Below are 20,787 nucleotides of genomic sequence, written 5' to 3'. Positions count from 1 at the left end.
TATATAAGATGTTTGCTAATGGTAGAGTAATATATACGTTGTTTGCTAATGGTAGAAGACATATATAATTTGTTTGTCATAAAATATGGTGTTTCTAGCTCTATCGATCTCTACTTAATTTGGAGAAAAAACAGTGTTACTTTCGTCCAGGTTCTCCCCTAATACAGGTGGTTGGGTAGCCACACCTGTGTAATGAGTAACTTTGCCTGAGACCTGAAGACTTGCTCGCTGAACTAATGCCTAGAGAAACATTAACCTGGAGACCCAGGTTCTGAATCCAGCCGGTCACACAGGTATGGAAAAGGTCATCTTGTTCACCAACCGTCTCTCTCTCTCTCTCTGAGCCTGGGGACAACTGTAATGTGAGGTGTTTCAGCTATGGTAAGGTCACGCTGGCATGACCAGACCCTTATTTACCTGTTGGGGAGTAGTGATCTACATACAGTTCAACTAGCAAGTTAACAACATTTTGCAATAGCTTGGTGGTAGCTGGTGTAGCTAACTACTGGAACTACATTTTTTTACATTTTAGTCATTTTAGCAGACGCTCTTATCCAGAGCGACTTACAGTTAGTGAATGCATACATTATTTTAATTTTCATACTGGCCCCCCGTGGGAATTGAACCCACAACCCTGGCATTGCAAACGCCATGCTCTACCAACTGAGCTACATCCCTGCCGGCCATTCCCTCCCCTGGACGATGCTGGACCAATTGTGCACCGCCCCATGGGTCTCCCGGTCACGGCCGGCTGCGACAGAGCCTGGATTCGAACCAGGATCTCTAGTGGCACAGCTATCACTGCGATGCAGTGCCTTAGACCACTGCGCCACTCGGGAGACTACACACTGCTTTTTAATTTTGCTATAATAAAATTAAATATGGGTGAAATAGGCAAGACATTCCTTAGTCTTTCGGCATCAGACCTGCCTGATTTTCACTTGAAACATCGTTTTTGTGTTTAACAGGCTAAATAACACATTCTGTTAACATATCACCCCAAAGTAATCTGTTCTTGCAATTTGCAGTCCATGACATTTCAGATTTACATATGATAATTTTTCACGAAGTAGTTTCAGATGTAGTGAACTACTTTTTTTTAAGTAACTAGTTAAGTAAACTATGTAGCTTTAGTGTAGCTTAACTTCGTCCAGCTTGGTAAACTCTATTTTCAGAGTAGCTTCCCCAACACTGACTGTTTGACTTGTTTCCTGTGGGTCAATGGCCTTCTTTGACTGCAAACTCCAAACACATGTACCAAATACTGTGCCTGTGACCTTAGTCATGTGCTGCGGAGGTCACTTACCTCTCTCTCTCTCTCTCTCTCCCCCTCTCTCCCCCTCTCTCCCTTCCTCACTCCTGTTTTGTCTACCTCAGGAGGTGTGTCGGACCAGTACAGAGACAGGAAATGAGACAAGCCCCCTTCAGAAGAGAGAGGGGGGGGGGGGTGGGGGGTGGGCAGCGATATAATTATGGGGACTGTCTGGTCTATCGCCTCTGGTAGACACGTCTACAGTGTCGACATGATTTCAAATCCGGCCTTCTGCCCTTTGACATAACCTCTCTCTATCTCTTCCCATCTCAATATGTAAGAAAAAATTAATAGTACTTTTTTTTTTTTTTTTTTTTTTAAAGGCAGCTAGACCTTTCTCCATTCACACACCATACCTTTTGGGTACACACTTTACTTGACACCAAGTGTCAATAACATGTTATGACACAGTCATAACCAAGAAATAATATGTCATAAAGAACTGACATAACTTGTCGTAACCTGTCATAATATGTTCATAACGCTATCATGACCCATATATACCTGTTGTGACATAGATTGCTTTATTTTATGGCTGGTTATGACACCTAAATAAGAGTGTCAAAACACATTTATTCAAATTAGTTTTTTCCCTGTTAAGAAGTTTCCTTTAGTTTGAAAGTTTTGTTTCTTAAATCCTTTGTTGTTGTTGTAATGAATTCTTTACAGTCATGTTTTTTTTCATCATATTTTAAATAACTTGTAGAAAATACACTTTATGACACTGTCATGAAGCATTATGACCATCCTGATCATATAATCCAGATAGGCCTATCACGTACAGGCCTTTATATCAGTCATCAGTCAGAAAGAGGGTGTCTTGTCCTGCTCCTGAAATCTGCTCCTGTATTCATCCCAGTCATCAGCAACAGATCACTGGGGTAGGTGCATGTCTGACATCAATGTGTGCACAATTACAATGATAATTGAATATGGTCAATTTAAATAAAAAAAGATATAACATAAACATACTGCTGCCACTTCGCTAGCACTTCTGTGCTATAGAATGGTACATTTTAATTTATTAAAATGTCTTTCCTATGGCAGGCTCTGATAAGAAAGGTGAAAGCAATATGCTTGGCTTAGTCTGTTGCTGATCTCTTCTCTTTGTCACGTAACACACACACACACACACACACACACACACACACACACACACAAACACACAAACACACACACACAAACACACACACACACACAAACACACACACACACACACACACAGAGAGAGAGAGACAAAGACACACTCAGACACAGCCGACACTAGCTACGGAGTGCACCCTATTCCCTATGGGCCTTGGTTAAGGTACTGCACTATGAAGGGAACAGGGTGACATTTGGGATGCATCCTTGGCCTCAATAAGCATTTTCTCTTCAACAAATTGAATGAGGAAGGAGAGAGAAGGGAGAGAGAGAGAGAGAGAAGAGAGAGAGAGAAGAGAGAGAGATAAGAGAGAGAGAGAGAGAGAGAGAGAGAGAGAGAGAGAGAGAGAGAGAGAGAGAGAGAGAAAAAGAGAGAGAGAGAGAGAGAGAGAGAAAAAGAGAGAGAGAGAGAGATGAGAGAGAGAGAGAAAGAAAATGCTGACTCTTTATTTCCCGTTCCTCAGTTCGTGTGAGAGGGGTGTGGTGCCAAGGCCATTATCATTATTGTTATTATTAGAAAACGTGTGTGTTTAACCGCAGAGGGACATAGCATCGTATCCCTTTCCTAGCCAAAACAAAGAGGGTGGGACCCACAGAGAGGGGGTGTGGTGGGTGGAGCACACAGAGAGGGGGTGTGGTGGGTGGATGGGGTGTGGTGGGTGGAGGGGGTGTGGTGGGTGGAGCTCACACACATTAGGGTTGATGTCTAAATCTGTCTTCTCTATGGCCTCTGCATGATGAATCATCAACGCTCAGGGTGGGGACAGACAACCCATCTCAGTTTGGAGAGCAGTTCACAATGCATGTAGACCTATCATCTCACCATGGTAACAATGCATGTAGACCTATCATCTCACCATGGTTACAATGCATGTAGACCTATCATCTCATCATGGTTACAATGCATGTAGACCTATCATCTCACCATGGTTACAATGCATGTAGACCTATCATCTCACCATGGAAACAATGCATGTAGACCTATCATCTCACCATGGTAACAATGCATGTAGACCTATCATCTCATCATGGTAACAATGCATGTAGACCTATCATCTCACCATGGTAACAATGCATGTAGACCTATCATCTCACCATGGAAACAATGCATGTAGACCTATCATCTCACCATGGTAACAATGCATGTAGACCTATCATCTCACCATGGTAACAATGCATGTAGACCTATCATCTCACCATGGAAACAATGCATGTAGACCTATCATCTCACCATGGTAACAATGCATGTAGACCTATCATCTCACCATGGAAACAATGCATGTAGACCTATCATCTCACCATGGTAACAATGCATGTAGACCTATCATCTCACCATGGTAACAATGCATGTGGACCTATCATCTCACCGTGGTAACAATGCATGTAGACCTATCATCTCACCATGGTAACAATGCATGTAGACCTATCATCTCACCATGGTAACAATGCATGTAGACCTATCATCTCACCATGGTAACAATGCATGTGGACCTATCATCTCATCATGGTAACAATGCATGTAGACCTATCATCTCACCATGGAAACAATGCATGTAGACCTATCATCTCACTATGGTAACAATGCATGTAGACCTATCATCTCACCATGGTAACAATGCATGTGGACCTATCATCTCACCATGGTAACAATGCATGTAGACCCATCATCTCACCATGGTAACAATGCATGTAGACCTATCATCTCACCATGGTAACAATGCATGTAGACCTATCATCTCACCATGGTAACAATGCACGTAGACCTATCATCTCACCATGGTAACAATGCACGTAGACCTATCATCTCACCATGGTAACAATGCATGTGGACCTATCATCTCACCATGGTTACAATGCATGTAGACCTATCATCTCATCATGGTAACAATGCATGTAGACCTATCATCTCACCATGGAAACAATGCATGTAGACCTATCATCTCACTAGGGTAACAATGCATGTAGACCTATCATCTCACCATGGTAACAATGCATGTGGACCTATCATCTCACCATGGTAACAATGCATGTAGACCTATCATCTCACCATGGTAACAATGCATGTAGACCTATCATCTCACCATGGTAACAATGCATGTAGACCTATCATCTCACCATGGTAACAATGCATGTGGACCTATCATCTCACCATGGTAACAATGCATGTAGACCTATCATCTCACCATGGTAACAATGCATGTAGACCTATCATCTCACCATGGTAACAATGCATGTAGACCTATCATCTCACCATGGTAACAATGCACGTAGACCTATCATCTCACCATGGTAACAATGCATTTGGACCTATCATCTCACCATGGTTACAATGCATGTAGACCTATCATCTCACCATGGTAACAATGCATGTGGACCTATCATCTCACCAAGGTTACAATGCATGTGGACCTATCATCTCACCATGGTTACAATGCATGTGGACCTATCATCTCACCATGGTTACAATGCATGTATACCTATCATCTCACCATGGTTACAATGCATGTAGACCTATCATCTCATCATGGTTACAATGCATGTAGACCTATCATCTCACCATGGTAACAATGCATGTGGACCTATCATCTCACCATGGTTACAATGCATGTAGACCTATCATCTCACCATGGTAACAATGCATGTGGACCTATCATCTCACCATGGTTACAATGCATGTGGACCTATCATCTCACCATGGTTACAATGCATGTGGACCTATCATCTCACCATGGTTACAATGCATGTAGACCTATCATCTCACCATGGTAACAATGCATGTAGACCTATCATCTCACCATGGTAACAATGCATGTAGACCTATCATCTCATCATGGTCACTTTGTTTCTTGTGACAGGTAGGCCTGCATTTGCTGCAGCGTAGCCTATGCATACATTAATATAAAGACAAAATGAGCGTCTAATTTACCCATATCAATCTGGCTTTCGGGGTTGACCTTGTTTAATTTAATTGTATAGATAATTTTTTGTTTTTAATTGCAGGTGCAGAGTTTTAAAAACAGCTTATCATTCGAATATCGTTGTTTAAAAAAAAAAAAACTCGAGCATTCTATCAGTCTCTCTCTCTCCATCGACTCCATTCAAATTGCATCCAAAATAGATCATCCTGTTCTAGATTGATATATAGCCCTATATATAGATGTCCTAGCCTACCTCTTCCAGGTAATACATTCACTGCTGTATTAACCTTATATTAAGCTAATTAAGAAGAAGGCGCCGACAGACTTGGCAGCTCTGCTTCTAGCTCCTAAGCAACTTTGCAGTATTTTACATTATTAGCCCAGAATGTTTTTTTTTTTGTTATTACATACAGCCGGAAATAACTTTTGGATTTCAGAGTGGCGATAACTCACCAGCATTACGGCCAGGAATACGACCCGATGAGACAGGAAGGCCAAAAAGATCATCAAGGACATCAACCACCCGAGCCACTGCCTGTTCACCCCCGCTATCATCCAGAAGGCGAGGTCAATACAGGTGCATCAAAGCTGGGACCGAGAGACTGAAAAACAGTTATCTCAAAGCCATCAGACTGTTAAACAGCCATCACGAGCAGGCTACCACCCGGTTACTCAACCCTGCACCTTAGAGGCGACTACCCTATGTACATAGACATGGAATCACTGGTCCTTTAATAATGGAACACTAGTCACTTTAATAATGTTTACATACTGCTTTACTCATCTCATATGTATATACTGTATTCTATTCTACTTTATTTTAGTCAATGCCACTCCGACGTTGCTCATCCAAATATTTATATATTTCTTAATTCCATTCTTTTACTTTTAGATTAGTGTGTATTGTTGTGAATTGTTAGATATTACTGCACTGTTGGAGCTAGGAACAGAAGCATTTCGCTACACCTGCAATAACATCTGCTAAATATGTGTATGTGACCATTTAATTTTGATTTGATTTAATGATGGGTGATTATCACAAGACGCAGGCCTCCTTATTGTCCCTAGAATTTCTAAGCAAACAGCTGGAGGCAGGGCTTTCTCCTATAGAGCTCCATTTTTATGGAATGGTCTGCCTAACCCTGTGAGAGACGCAGACTCGGTCTCAACCTTTAAGTTTTACTGAAGACTCATCTCTTCAGTAGGTCCTATGATTGAGTGTAGTCTGGCCCATGGGTGTGAAGGTGAAAGGCAAGGCACTGGAGTGACCAACCCCACTTGCTGTCTCTGCCTGGCCGGCTCCCCTCTCTCCACTGGGATTCTCTGCCTCTGACCCTATTACGGGGGCGGAGTCACTGACTTGCTCGTGCTCTCCCATCCTTCCTGTCCTCGGGCTCGTGCGGTGGGGGAAAGGCTATACTCGGCCTGGTCTCAGGATCTGTTGATATCCCTCTGGTGGTGTGGGGGCTGTGCCTTGGCAAAGTGGGTGGGGTTATGTCCTGCCTGGTTGGCCCTGTCCGGGGGTAACTTTGGACAGGGCCACAGTGTCCCCCGACCACCCCTGTCTCAGTCCCCAGTACACAGTGCATTCGGAAAAGTATTCAGACCCCTTAACTTTTTCCACATTATGTTACATTACAGCCTTATTCTAAAATGGGTTAAAGTAATTGTTTTCATCATCAATCTACACACAATACCATTGTACATTATACAATACCATAGTGACAAAGCGAAAACAGGTTTTTAGACATGTTTGATAATTTATTCAAACAATTAAGAAACGGAAATACCTTATTTACATAAGTATTGAGACCCTTTGCTATGAGACTCGAAATTTAGCTCAGGTGCATCTTGTTTCCATTGATCATCCTTGAGATGTTTCTACAACTTGATTGGAGTCCACCTGTGGTAAATTCAATTGATTGGACATGATTTGGAAAGGCACACACCTGTGTATATAAGGTCCCACAGTTGACAGTGCTTGTCAGAGCAAAAACTAAGCCATGAGGTAAAAGGACTTGTCCATAGAGCTCAGAGACAGGATTGTGTCGAGGCACAGATCTGGGGAAGGGTACCAAAAAATTTCTGCAGCATTGAAGGTCCCCAAGAACCAAGTGGCCTCCATCATTCTTAAATGGAAGAAGTTTGGAACCACCAAGACTCTTCCTAGAGCTGGCCGCCCGGCCAAACTGAGCAATCGGGGGAGAAGGGCCTTGGTCAGGGAGGTGACCAAGAACCTGATGGTCACTCTGACAGAGCTCCAGAGTTACTCTGTGGAGATGGGAGAACCTTCCAGAAGGACAACCATCTCTGCAGCATTCCACCAATCAGGCCTTTATGGTAGAGTGGCCAGACGGAAGCCACTCCTCAGTAAAAGGCACATGACAGACCGCTTGGAGTTTGCCAAAAGGCACCTAAAGGACTCTCAGACCATGAGAAACAAGATTCTCTGGTCTGATGAAACCAAGATTGAACTCTTTGGCCTGAATGCCAAGTGTCACGTCTGGAGGAAACCTGGCACCATCCCTACGGTGAAGCATGGTGGTGGCAGCATCATGCTGTGGGATGTTTTTCAGCGGCAGGGACTGGGAGACTAGTCAGGATCGAGGGAAAGATGAACGGAGCAAAGTACAGAGAGATCCTTGATGAAAACCTACTCCAGAGCGCTCAGGACCTCAGACTGTGGTGAAGGTTCACCTTCCAACAGGACAACGACCCTAAGCACACAGCCAAGACAACGCAGGAGTGGCTTCGGGACAAGTCTCTGAATGTCCTTGAGTGGCCCAGCCAGAGCCTGGACTCGAACATCTCTGGAGAGACCTGAAAATAGCTGTGCAGCGACGCTCCTCATCCAACCTGACAGAGGTTGAGAGGATCTGCAGAGAAGAATGGGAGAAACTCCCAAATACAGGTGTGCCAAGCTTGCAGCGTCATACCCAAGAAGACTCGAGGCTGTAATCGCTGCCAAAGGTGCTTCAACAAAGTACTGAGTAAAGGGTCTGAATAATTATGTAAATGTAATATTTCCGTTTTCAAAAACCAGTTTTTGCTTTTTCAATTTAATACATTTTAGAATAAGGCTGTAACGTAACAACATGTGGAAAAAGTGAACGGGTCTGAATACTTTCCGCATGCACTGTATGGGCCATACCTTTTAGAATGAATCAGTTGACAGCTGTGGGGCCTGTTGAGGGGAGGATGTGGTTTACACGTGTTTCATACCATTCCATTCCATTGACTCCATTCCAGCCATTATTATGAGCCGTCCTCCCCTCAGCAGCCTCCACTGGTTGACAGTGTGAGGGCCACACCTTTCTGTGGTCCTCTGGTCCTCTGGTCCTCTGTAACTCAGCTGGTAGAGCACGGCGCTTGTAACGCCAGGGTAGTGGGTTCGATCCCCGGGACCACCCATACACATAAATGTATGCACGCATGACTGTAAGTCGCATTGGATAAAAGCGTCTGCTAAATGGCATATTATTATTATTATATTATTTCTAATTTGATGGTGCATAGTGTGTGTGCCAGATCTGTGCCGGACCTTTTTAATCTGATGGTGATGCAGTATGTATGCCAGTTTTGGGCTGGGGACCGCGGCGGCACCAAAATAATTTTGCTATCTGGGTAGCATTTGTTGTTGAATTACTAAATTTAAATATGAGTTTCTATATTATTTTCATTTACATGTACATTGAAGTGGTATTTGCAGTTGTCACTTTGACAATGAACACACCCTGAAGCAGTGAATGGTGTTTGATACCACCTTATTATCTAGGACTACAGCGGAGAGTAGGATGCTTTGATCAGTTGTATTACTAGGACTACAGCGGAGAGTAGGATGCTTTGATCAGTTGTATTACTAGGACTACAGCGGAGAGTAGGATGCTTTGATCAGTTGTATTACTAGGACTACAGCGGAGAGTAGGATGCTTTGATCAGTTGTATTACTAGGACTACAGCGGAGAGTAGGATGCTTTGATCAGTTGTATTACTAGGACTACAGCGGAGAGTAGGATGCTTTGATCAGTTGTATTACTAGGACTACAGCGGAGAGTAGGCTGCTTTGATCAGTTGTATTACTAGGACTACAGCGGAGAGCAGGATGCTTTGATCAGTTGTATTACTAGGACTACAGCGGAGAGCAGGATGCTTTGATCAGTTGTATTACTAGGACTACAGCGGAGAGTAGGATGCTTTGATCAGTTGTATTACTAGGACTACAGCGGAGAGTAGGATGCTTTGATCAGTTGTATTACTAGGACTACAGCGGAGAGTAGGATGCTTTGATCAGTTGTATTACTAGGACTACAGCGGAGAGTAGGATGCTTTGATCAGTTGTATTACTAGGACTACAGCGGAGAGTAGGCTGCTTTGATCAGTTGTATTACTAGGACTACAGCGGAGAGCAGGATGCTTTGATCAGTTGTATTACTAGGACTACAGCGGAGAGCAGGATGCTTTGATCAGTTGTATTACTAGGACTACAGCGGAGAGTAGGATGCTTTGATCAGTTGTATTACTAGGACTACAGCGGAGAGTAGGATGCTTTGATCAGTTGTATTACTAGGACTACAGCGGAGAGTAGGATGCTTTGATCAGTTGTATTACTAGGACTACAGCGGAGAGTAGGATGCTTTGATCAGTTGTATTACTAGGACTACAGCGGAGAGTAGGATGCTTTGATCAGTTGTATTACTAGGACTACAGCGGAGAGTAGGATGCTTTGATCAGTTGTATTACTAGGACTACAGCGGAGAGTAGGATGCTTTGATCAGTTGTATTACTAGGACTACAGCGGAGAGTAGGCTGCTTTGATCAGTTGTATTACTAGGACTACAGCGGAGAGCAGGATGCTTTGATCAGTTGTATTACTAGGACTACAGCGGAGAGCAGGATGCTTTGATCAGTTGTATTACTAGGACTACAGCGGAGAGCAGGATGCTTTGATCAGTTGTATTACTAGGACTACAGCGGAGAGTAGGATGCTTTGATCAGTTGTATTACTAGGACTACAGCGGAGAGTAGGATGCTTTGATCAGTTGTATTATCTAGGACTACAGCGGAGAGTAGGATGCTTTGATCAGTTGTATTACTAGGACTACAGCGGAGAGTAGGATGCTTTGATCAGTTGTATTACTAGGACTACAGCGGAGAGTAGGATGCTTTGATCAGTTGTATTACTAGGACTACAGCGGAGAGTAGGATGCTTTGATCAGTTGTATTACTAGGACTACAGCGGAGAGTAGGCTGCTTTGATCAGTTGTATTACTAGGACTACAGCGGAGAGTAGGATGCTTTGATCAGTTGTATTACTAGGACTACAGCGGAGAGTAGGATGCTTTGATCAGTTGTATTACTAGGACTACAGCGGAGAGTAGGATGCTTTGATCAGTTGTATTACTAGGACTACAGCGGAGAGTAGGATGCTTTGATCAGTTGTATTACTAGGACTACAGCGGAGAGTAGGATGCTTTGATCAGTTGTATTACTAGGACTACAGCGGAGAGGAGGCTGCTTTGATCAGTTGTATTACTAGGACTACAGCGGAGAGCAGGATGCTTTGATCAGTTGTATTACTAGGACTACAGCGGAGAGCAGGATGCTTTGATCAGTTGTATTACTAGGACTACAGCGGAGAGTAGGATGCTTTGATCAGTTGTATTACTAGGACTACAGCGGAGAGTAGGATGCTTTGATCAGTTGTATTACTAGGACTACAGCGGAGAGTAGGATGCTTTGATCAGTTGTATTACTAGGACTACAGCGGAGAGTAGGCTGCTTTGATCAGTTGTATTACTAGGACTACAGCGGAGAGTAGGATGCTTTGATCAGTTGTATTACTAGGACTACAGCGGAGAGTAGGATGCTTTGATCAGTTGTATTACTAGGACTACAGCGGAGAGTAGGATGCTTTGATCAGTTGTATTACTAGGACTACAGCGGAGAGTAGGATGCTTTGATCAGTTGTATTACTAGGACTACAGCGGAGAGTAGGATGCTTTGATCAGTTGTATTACTAGGACTACAGCGGAGAGTAGGATGCTTCGATCAGTTGTATTACTAGGACTACAGCGGAGAGTAGGATGCTTCGATCAGTTGTATTACTAGGACTACAGCGGAGAGTAGGATGCTTCGATCAGTTGTATTACTAGGACTACAGCGGAGAGTAGGATGCTTCGATCAGTTGTATTACTAGGACTACAGCGGAGAGCAGGATGCTTCGATCAGTTGTATTACTAGGACTACAGCGGAGAGCAGGATGCTTCGATCAGTTGTATTACTAGGACTACAGCGGAGAGCAGGATGCTTTGATCAGTTGTATTACTAGGACTACAGCGGAGAGCAGGATGCTTTGATCAGTTGTATTATCTAGGACTACAGCGGAGAGCAGGATGCTTTGATCAGTTGTATTACTAGGACTACAGCGGAGAGCAGGATGCTTTGATCAGTTGTATTACTAGGACTACAGCGGAGAGTAGGATGCTTTGATCAGTTGTATTACTAGGACTACAGCGGAGAGTAGGATGCTTTGATCAGTTGTATTACTAGGACTACAGCGGAGAGTAGGATGCTTTGATCAGTTGTATTACTAGGACTACAGCGGAGAGTAGGCTGCTTTGATCAGTTGTATTACTAGGACTACAGCGGAGAGTAGGATGCTTTGATCAGTTGTATTACTAGGACTACAGCGGAGAGTAGGATGCTTTGATCAGTTGTATTACTAGGACTACAGCGGAGAGTAGGATGCTTTGATCAGTTGTATTATCTAGGACTACAGCGGAGAGTAGGCTGCTTTGATCAGTTGTATTACTAGGACTACAGCGGAGAGCAGGATGCTTTGATCAGTTGTATTACTAGGACTACAGCGGAGAGCAGGATGCTTTGATCAGTTGTATTACTAGGACTACAGCGGAGAGTAGGATGCTTTGATCAGTTGTATTACTAGGACTACAGCGGAGAGTAGGATGCTTTGATCAGTTGTATTACTAGGACTACAGCGGAGAGTAGGATGCTTTGATCAGTTGTATTACTAGGACTACAGCGGAGAGTAGGATGCTTTGATCAGTTGTATTACTAGGACTACAGCGGAGAGTAGGATGCTTTGATCAGTTGTATTACTAGGACTACAGCGGAGAGTAGGATGCTTTGATCAGTTGTATTACTAGGACTACAGCGGAGAGTAGGACGCTTTGATCAGTTGTATTACTAGGACTACAGCGGAGAGTAGGATAATTTGATCAGTTGTATTACTAGGACTACAGCGGAGAGTAGGCTGCTTTGATCAGTTGTATTACTAGGACTACAGCGGAGAGCAGGATGCTTTGATCAGTTGTATTACTAGGACTACAGCGGAGAGCAGGATGCTTTGATCAGTTGTATTACTAGGACTACAGCGGAGAGTAGGATGCTTTGATCAGTTGTATTACTAGGACTACAGCGGAGAGCAGGCTGCTTTGATCAGTTGTATTACTAGGACTACAGCGGAGAGCAGGATGCTTTGATCAGTTGTATTACTAGGACTACAGCGGAGAGCAGGATGCTTTGATCAGTTGTATTACTAGGACTACAGCGGAGAGTAGGATGCTTTGATCAGTTGTATTACTAGGACTACAGCGGAGAGTAGGATGCTTTGATCAGTTGTATTACTAGGACTACAGCGGAGAGTAGGATGCTTTGATCAGTTGTATTACTAGGACTACAGCGGAGAGTAGGATGCTTCGATCAGTTGTATTACTAGGACTACAGCGGAGAGTAGGATGCTTCGATCAGTTGTATTACTAGGACTACAGCGGAGAGTAGGATGCTTCGATCAGTTGTATTACTAGGACTACAGCGGAGAGTAGGATGCTTTGATCAGTTGTATTACTAGGACTACAGCGGAGAGTAGGATGCTTTGATCAGTTGTATTACTAGGACTACAGCGGAGAGTAGGCTGCTTTGATCAGTTGTATTACTAGGACTACAGCGGAGAGTAGGATGCTTTGATCAGTTGTATTACTAGGACTACAGCGGAGAGTAGGATGCTTTGATCAGTTGTATTACTAGGACTACAGCGGAGAGTAGGATGCTTTGATCAGTTGTATTACTAGGACTACAGCGGAGAGTAGGATGCTTTGATCAGTTGTATTACTAGGACTACAGCGGAGAGTAGGATGCTTTGATCAGTTGTATTACTAGGACTACAGCGGAGAGCAGGATGCTTTGATCAGTTGTATTACTAGGACTACAGCGGAGAGTAGGATGCTTTGATCAGTTGTATTACTAGGACTACAGCGGAGAGTAGGATGCTTTGATCAGTTATATTACTAGGACTACAGCGGAGAGTAGGCTGCTTTGATCAGTTGTATTACTAGGACTACAGCGGAGAGTAGGATGCTTTGATCAGTTGTATTACTAGGACTACAGCGGAGAGTAGGATGCTTTGATCAGTTGTATTACTAGGACTACAGCGGAGAGTAGGATGCTTTGATCAGTTGTATTACTAGGACTACAGCGGAGAGTAGGATGCTTCGATCAGTTGTATTACTAGGACTACAGCGGAGAGTAGGATGCTTCGATCAGTTGTATTACTAGGACTACAGCGGAGAGTAGGATGCTTCAATCAGTTGTATTACTAGGACTACAGCGGAGAGTAGGATGCTTTGATCAGTTGTATTACTAGGACTACAGCGGAGAGTAGGATGCTTTGATCAGTTGTATTACTAGGACTACAGCGGAGAGTAGGATGCTTTGATCAGTTGTATTACTAGGACTACAGCGGAGAGTAGGCTGCTTTGATCAGTTGTATTACTAGGACTACAGCGGAGAGTAGGATGCTTTGATCAGTTGTATTACTAGGACTACAGCGGAGAGTAGGATGCTTTGATCAGTTGTATTACTAGGACTACAGCGGAGAGTAGGATGCTTTGATCAGTTGTATTACTAGGACTACAGCGGAGAGTAGGATGCTTTGATCAGTTGTATTACTAGGACTACAGCGGAGAGCAGGATGCTTTGATCAGTTGTATTACTAGGACTACAGCGGAGAGTAGGATGCTTTGATCAGTTGTATTACTAGGACTACAGCGGAGAGTAGGATGCTTTGATCAGTTATATTACTAGGACTACAGCGGAGAGTAGGCTGCTTTGATCAGTTGTATTACTAGGACTACAGCGGAGAGTAGGATGCTTTGATCAGTTGTATTACTAGGACTACAGCGGAGAGTAGGATGCTTTGATCAGTTGTATTACTAGGACTACAGCGGAGAGTAGGATGCTTTGATCAGTTGTATTACTAGGACTACAGCGGAGAGCAGGATGCTTTGATCAGTTGTATTATCTAGGACTACAGCGGAGAGCAGGATGCTTTGATCAGTTGTATTACTAGGACTACAGCGGAGAGCAGGATGCTTTGATCAGTTGTATTACTAGGACTACAGCGGAGAGTAGGATGCTTTGATCAGTTGTATTACTAGGACTACAGCGGAGAGTAGGATGCTTTGATCAGTTGTATTACTAGGACTACAGCGGAGAGTAGGATGCTTTGATCAGTTGTATTACTAGGACTACAGCGGAGAGCAGGATGCTTTGATCAGTTGTATTACTAGGACTACAGCGGAGAGTAGGATGCTTTGATCAGTTGTATTACTAGGACTACAGCGGAGAGTAGGATGCTTTGATCAGTTGTATTACTAGGACTACAGCGGAGAGTAGGATGCTTTGATCAGTTGTATTACTAGGACTACAGCGGAGAGTAGGATGCTTTGATCAGTTGTATTACTAGGACTACAGCGGAGAGTAGGATGCTTTGATCAGTTGTATTACTAGGACTACAGCGGAGAGTAGGATGCTTTGATCAGTTGTATTACTAGGACTGCAGCGGAGAGTAGGCTGCTTTGATCAGTTGTATTACTAGGACTACAGCAGAGAGCAGGATGCTTTGATCAGTTGTATTACTAGGACTACAGCGGAGAGTAGGATGCTTTGATCAGTTGTATTACTAGGACTACAGCGGAGAGTAGGATGCTTTGATCAGTTGTATTACTAGGACTACAGCGGAGAGTAGGATGCTTTGATCAGTTCTATTACTAGGACTACAGCGGAGAGTAGGATGCTTTGATCAGTTGATTGACAGGTGTACTGCAGAACGATGAACGGCTCACCAACGTTTTTAGTTATGTATGATTTATCGTTATAGTCCTTGGTGTGGATGGCCTTTTAGGCTACATTATTGCATACTAAATGTTTCTGTTTCTGATCAGTGATTGATGAGCAAACGAATAGATGACCACCTCCATTTATTTGCCAGAAACCGATTAACCAAAATAGCCTATACAGATGGAGGTTCAGTGAAACAAAATCACATTGATTATCAGACAAGTCAGTGACGTCACAGGCTGTTGGTCGGGAGGAGGGATATTAAGCCACTGCTTGCCTCTGAAGCTAAGCAGGGTTGGTCCTGATCGGTCCCTGGATGGGAGACCAGATGCTGCTGGAAGTGGTGTCGGAGGGTCAGTAGAAGGCACTCTTTCCTCTGGTCCCAAAAACAATATCAATGCCCCAGGGCAGCGATTGGGGACATTGCCCTGTGTAATGTGCCGTCTTTCGGATGGGACGTTAAACAGGTGTCCTGACTCTCTGTGGTCACTGAAGATCCCGTGGCATTTATTGTAAGAGTAGGGGGTGTTAACCCCAGCGTCCTGGCTAAATTCCCAATCTGGCCCTCATGCCACCTCATCATCCAGTTTCCAATTGGCTCATGTCATCCCAGGTCGTTGTTCTCATTCAGCTGACCTGGTTAAACAGTGTTGTAATGAAAGAGTCAACAATAGTGGCAGTAAATCAGTCCGTGCTGCTCATAACAGGAAAGGAGCCAACAATATCATATTTCACAATAAACACGACGCCAGTTGATGTTACGTCTTTATTGTTCTCCCCACCATCATGTCTGCGTCCCAAAATGCCTCCCTACGTAGTGCCCTACGTTCGACCAGAGCCCAGTCAAAAGCAGTGCACTACATAGGGAGGCATTTGGGACACACGTATCAGCCTCCTGACAGCATTAAAGGCTCAGTCCAAAATGGCGCCCAATTCTCTAGAACCCTCATGCTCAACTGGACCTCCAAACCAGTTCCACTGGGTTTCTTCATTGTTCCCTTCTAATCAGGGACTGATTTAGACCTGAGACACCAGGGGCCTCATGTACAAAGACTTGCGTTGAATTCATACTAAAACATTGCGTACGGACAAAGCCATAAATGTGCGTACGCACCAAAAAAATCTGATGTATGAATCTCTGCGTACGCAGCATTCCACATACATTCTCTTTGTACATCCCAATCAACGCGAAATTGAGCGCACATGCACGAGCACCACACCACACCCTGTCTCCTCCCTCAATTAAATCAATTTAAATATGGTAATTAGTCCAATTTGGCAAAAGAAACCTGCAAGAACATGGCTAAAGCAAGCAAGAAACGAAATTTCACTGAAAACGAATTAGAGGTGCTACTATCAGAGGTAGAAACAAGAAAAAATATTTTATTTGGAAATCTGTCCTCTGGAATTAATAACAAAAGAAAGAAAAAAGAGTGGGCGAGTTTGTCTGATGCCGTCAACGCGGTGGGATCTGAGAGTCGCACCGTAAATGAACTGAAGAAGAAATGGTCAGACATAAAGGTGGAAGTTAAGCGGAGAACTGCTGCGCACCGACAAAGTGTGGGCAGAACAGGCGGTGGTACAGGGACCGATGAACTTGCACCCTTTGATCAGAGAGTTGCCTCTATTGTAGGAGACACGTTAATCTCTGGAATCGTATCCGCTGATGTAGGAGACTCGGATATACTACAGGACTGCCAGCAAGGTGACTCAGATTTATTTCCTTAACTTTGATATACATAGCCAGCCACCGTTTAATTTTAAAATGCATGCAATATAGCAAAAGGTACACCAGAGATTTCACGTATCCACTGCTTTTATTGCAAATGCGTGTACCCATTAATAAGGAACAGACTCAAATTACTGTTAAGATGTGCCTGTGTTTAATTGGACTTAGGAACCGCAGGAACGTCCACTGGCACGCACTCAGAGTCCGCACCACCTGAGCAGCCAGAGCCCATTCAGTCCAGCGTCTCCCGTGTCTCTAATGTTCCCCCCAGTGCTGAAGCCCGTCCATCTGGCCGTGTCTTGACGCATGCTGTTCTGGAGTCACAACAACAAATTGTTAGGGCCATTGAAGAAATGAACAGTCACCTTAAAAAATGTCACTGACGCACTCACAGAAATAAGCCATTCATTAAAATAATTGGTCAAAAATGAACTTTGTGTCTGAGTACCATTTATATTGTCGCAATTACACGTTGACGGGCCTGAATGGCTTGTTGATTGTGCTGCACATATACTGGTCCTGGGTCAGGGTCCTCTGGCGGTGCCCCCACCTCACCAAGGGGTATGCCATGCCTGTGCGCGACATTGTGCAGCACTCCACAGGCCAGTATGATGCGGCAAACCTTGTCAGGGCGGTATAACAGCATCCCCCGGTCCTGTCAAGGCAGCGCCACCGACATTTCAGCTGCCCAATCGCCCGCTCCACAACTGACCGAGTGCGGGAATGGGCATCATTGTATCTGCGCTCTCGGTCAGTTTGTGGGTTGGTGAGGGGGTTAACAGCCACGTCTTTAGTGGATAACCACTGTCTCCTGATGGGCAGTAATAATAATTACAGACACAAACATTTTACTTTTAGATAGAACCATACATTTAAATGCATAACTTACCAAGTAGCCACCCATCGCGCACCCTGCCAGCTTGGAGTCTCATCCCAACCATGCTGTTTGTAAGGATATATGAATCATGGGTTGACCCAGGCCACCTTGCCACAATATTTGTTAGGCGCATTTGTGCATCACATATAATCTGCACATTTATTGAATGGAAATGTTTCCGATTCACATATGCAAATTCGTCTTCAGATGTCGCCTTTATAGCAATATGTGTGCAGTCGATCGCTCCGATTACATTAGGAAAACCGGCTATCGCTGCAAATTGCGCTTTGATGTTTGGCTGGTCACCTGCATCGTATGGGAACGTTATATACCTGGTAGACAAGCGGATGATGCCGTCCCATACAGGTGGCATTGCACGGCTCAAACACGACTGGCTTATTCCTGAGCGGTCTGCCAGTTCTCTTTGGAAAGAACCGGGTTGCTAGGAAACCAAGTGTAGTAAGCACCTGTAAAGGAACGGGTAATGCGTGGCTCCTCACTGTCTCTCTTTCCAAATTCGGACCCAACTCAGCGCAGAGCTCCAAGAGTATAGCCCTTGGAAATCTGAAACGGCTGATGAGCCAGTCATCGTCGTGGGCCAGAAAATCACTGTGGTCCCTAAAAACTCGTTCTCTCCGGATTTGTCCATTGAAAATGTCTTCTAATAAAGCCAAAGCTGCCATTGCTAGACGGGTTGTATCAATTTTCACATCCTTTATATATGTTCTTACTTAATTGCATAATTAATAGAATATTCTAATAAGACTCGTGTGACAATAATATGGCAAATCATTTATCAATTACAAATTATAAGCAATATCTGGCAGGTGCGATAGAACAGTTCGTAGTGTAATGTTTGCCACTTCACTTTATTGCCTCTATGAGTCGCCAACGGACAAACATCACAAAAATGTACGTACGCCAGGCCTGAAATTTACGTGGAAGAACGCACATTCTTACGTTAATTTCACTGTTAGTACATCTGACCGTGAACGTGAAAGCTGGCGTACGCCGTGTTTTCGTGCGTACGCAAGATTGATACATGAGGCCCCAGGTGTCTGCAATTAATTACCAGGTAGAACAGAAAACCAGCAGACTCTGGACCTCGAAGGGTAGGAGTTGAGTATCCCTTCCCTACAAAGTGCAACATTTTTGACCAGGACCCATAGTAGCACCCATAGGACTGGTCTAAAGTAGTGCACTATATAGGGAATAGGGTGCCATTCTCTGGTCTAAAGTAGTGCACTATATAGGGAATAGGGTGCCATTCTCTGGTCTAAAGTAGTGCACTATATAGGGAATAGGGTGCCATTCTCTGGTCTAAAGTAGTGCACTATATAGGGAATAGGGTGCCATTCTCTGGTCTAAAGTAGTGCACTATATAGGGAATAGGATGCCATTCTCTGGTCTAAAGTACTGCACTATATAGGGAATAGGGTGCCATTCTCTGGTCTAAAGTAGTGCACCACATAGGGAATAGGGTGCCATTAGTTAGGATGCAACCTTAATCTTCAATTCTTCAGTCCTTTTCCCTAAATTCACTTCAGTCCTGAATTTCTCCCCACCAAATTATTTTAATTACCTAATCCCAACAGATTATTATGAGTGGATAAGTGCATTCGGAAAGTATTCAGTCCAGCTCTGGACCCTTTGTTGGTTCTGGACAACATGTAGTCCAGTTCTGGACCCTATGTGGGTTCTGGACAACATGTAGTCCAGCTCTGGACCCTGTGTGGGTTCTGGACAACATGTAGTCCAGCTCTGGACCTTATGTGGGTTCTGGACAACATGTAGTCCAGCTCTGGACCTTATGTGGGTTCTGGACAACATGTAGTCCAGCTCTGGACCTTATGTGGGTTCTGGACAACATGTAGTCCCAGCTCTGGACCTTATGTGGGTTCTGGACAACATGTAGTCCAGCTCTGGACCCTATGTTGGTTCTGGACAACATGTAGTCCCAGTTCTGGACCCTAATCCCAAATGGACTCCGAGCCTAGTGGGTAAGGTGATATTAAGCACTAGTCTCATATGGGCAAATCCTAACTTCCACTTAATCACACCATCATGACTAAGACACATTTCTACTGATGTTTAAATTAGTATTCCTCCCATAGTCCCTTCTGCACATATCTCTCCAGCACTAACACATATCGCCTAACGTTTTGGGCAGGAGTGGGCTATTTTTGTTCCAGCTCAACATTATTAGGTAGGCAGGTAGCCTAGTGGTTAAGAACGTTGGGCCAGTAACCGAAAGGTTGCTGGTTCGAATCCCAAAGCCGACTAGGTAAAATATCTGCTGTTGAGCCAGACATTTAAGCCTTAATTGCTCTGGATGAAAAAGTGTCTGCATATTTCTCATTTTAGCAGACGCTCTTATCCAGAGCGCCTTACAGTTAGTGAGGTCATACATTATTCATACTGATGACTCACTTATAATCATAGTTCTCAATTCAGTTGAATCAGGACTGTTATATAGCTGGACCACAAGCCTGCATACACACTGCAGGTATCTCAGCACAGCGTCTCCCTGCCAGATGGTTCCTTAAAGGCCTCGTTACGGTGACCGTATTACCGGCAGTCACGATTCCATGTGACCGTTTAGTCACTGTAATTAGGCTTCTCCAAGCTCTGATGCTGCTGATGGTCATTAGTAGCCTACCAAACTTGCTAA

The 20,787-nt window shown here is 44.1% G+C and overlaps 1 long non-coding RNA gene across 1 annotated transcript; it reads right to left on the bottom strand.

The window, feature by feature from the left end:
• Nucleotides 1-17,211: 17,211 nt before the first annotated feature.
• LOC123484395 lies at nt 17,212-18,548 on the bottom strand. Its single transcript, XR_006658515.1, has 2 exons — nt 17,688-18,548; nt 17,212-17,553 (listed from the first exon to the last, which is right to left on the bottom strand). It is a non-coding gene; the product is annotated as an uncharacterized LOC123484395 (long non-coding RNA).
• Nucleotides 18,549-20,787: the final 2,239 nt, after the last annotated feature.

This window comes from Coregonus clupeaformis, unplaced genomic scaffold, assembly GCF_020615455.1.
Source record: "Coregonus clupeaformis isolate EN_2021a unplaced genomic scaffold, ASM2061545v1 scaf0299, whole genome shotgun sequence".
Taxonomy (NCBI): Eukaryota; Metazoa; Chordata; class Actinopteri; order Salmoniformes; family Salmonidae; genus Coregonus; species Coregonus clupeaformis.
Note: the sequence above shows the minus strand (reverse complement) of the source record. Positions and strands in the feature narration are given on the sequence as shown.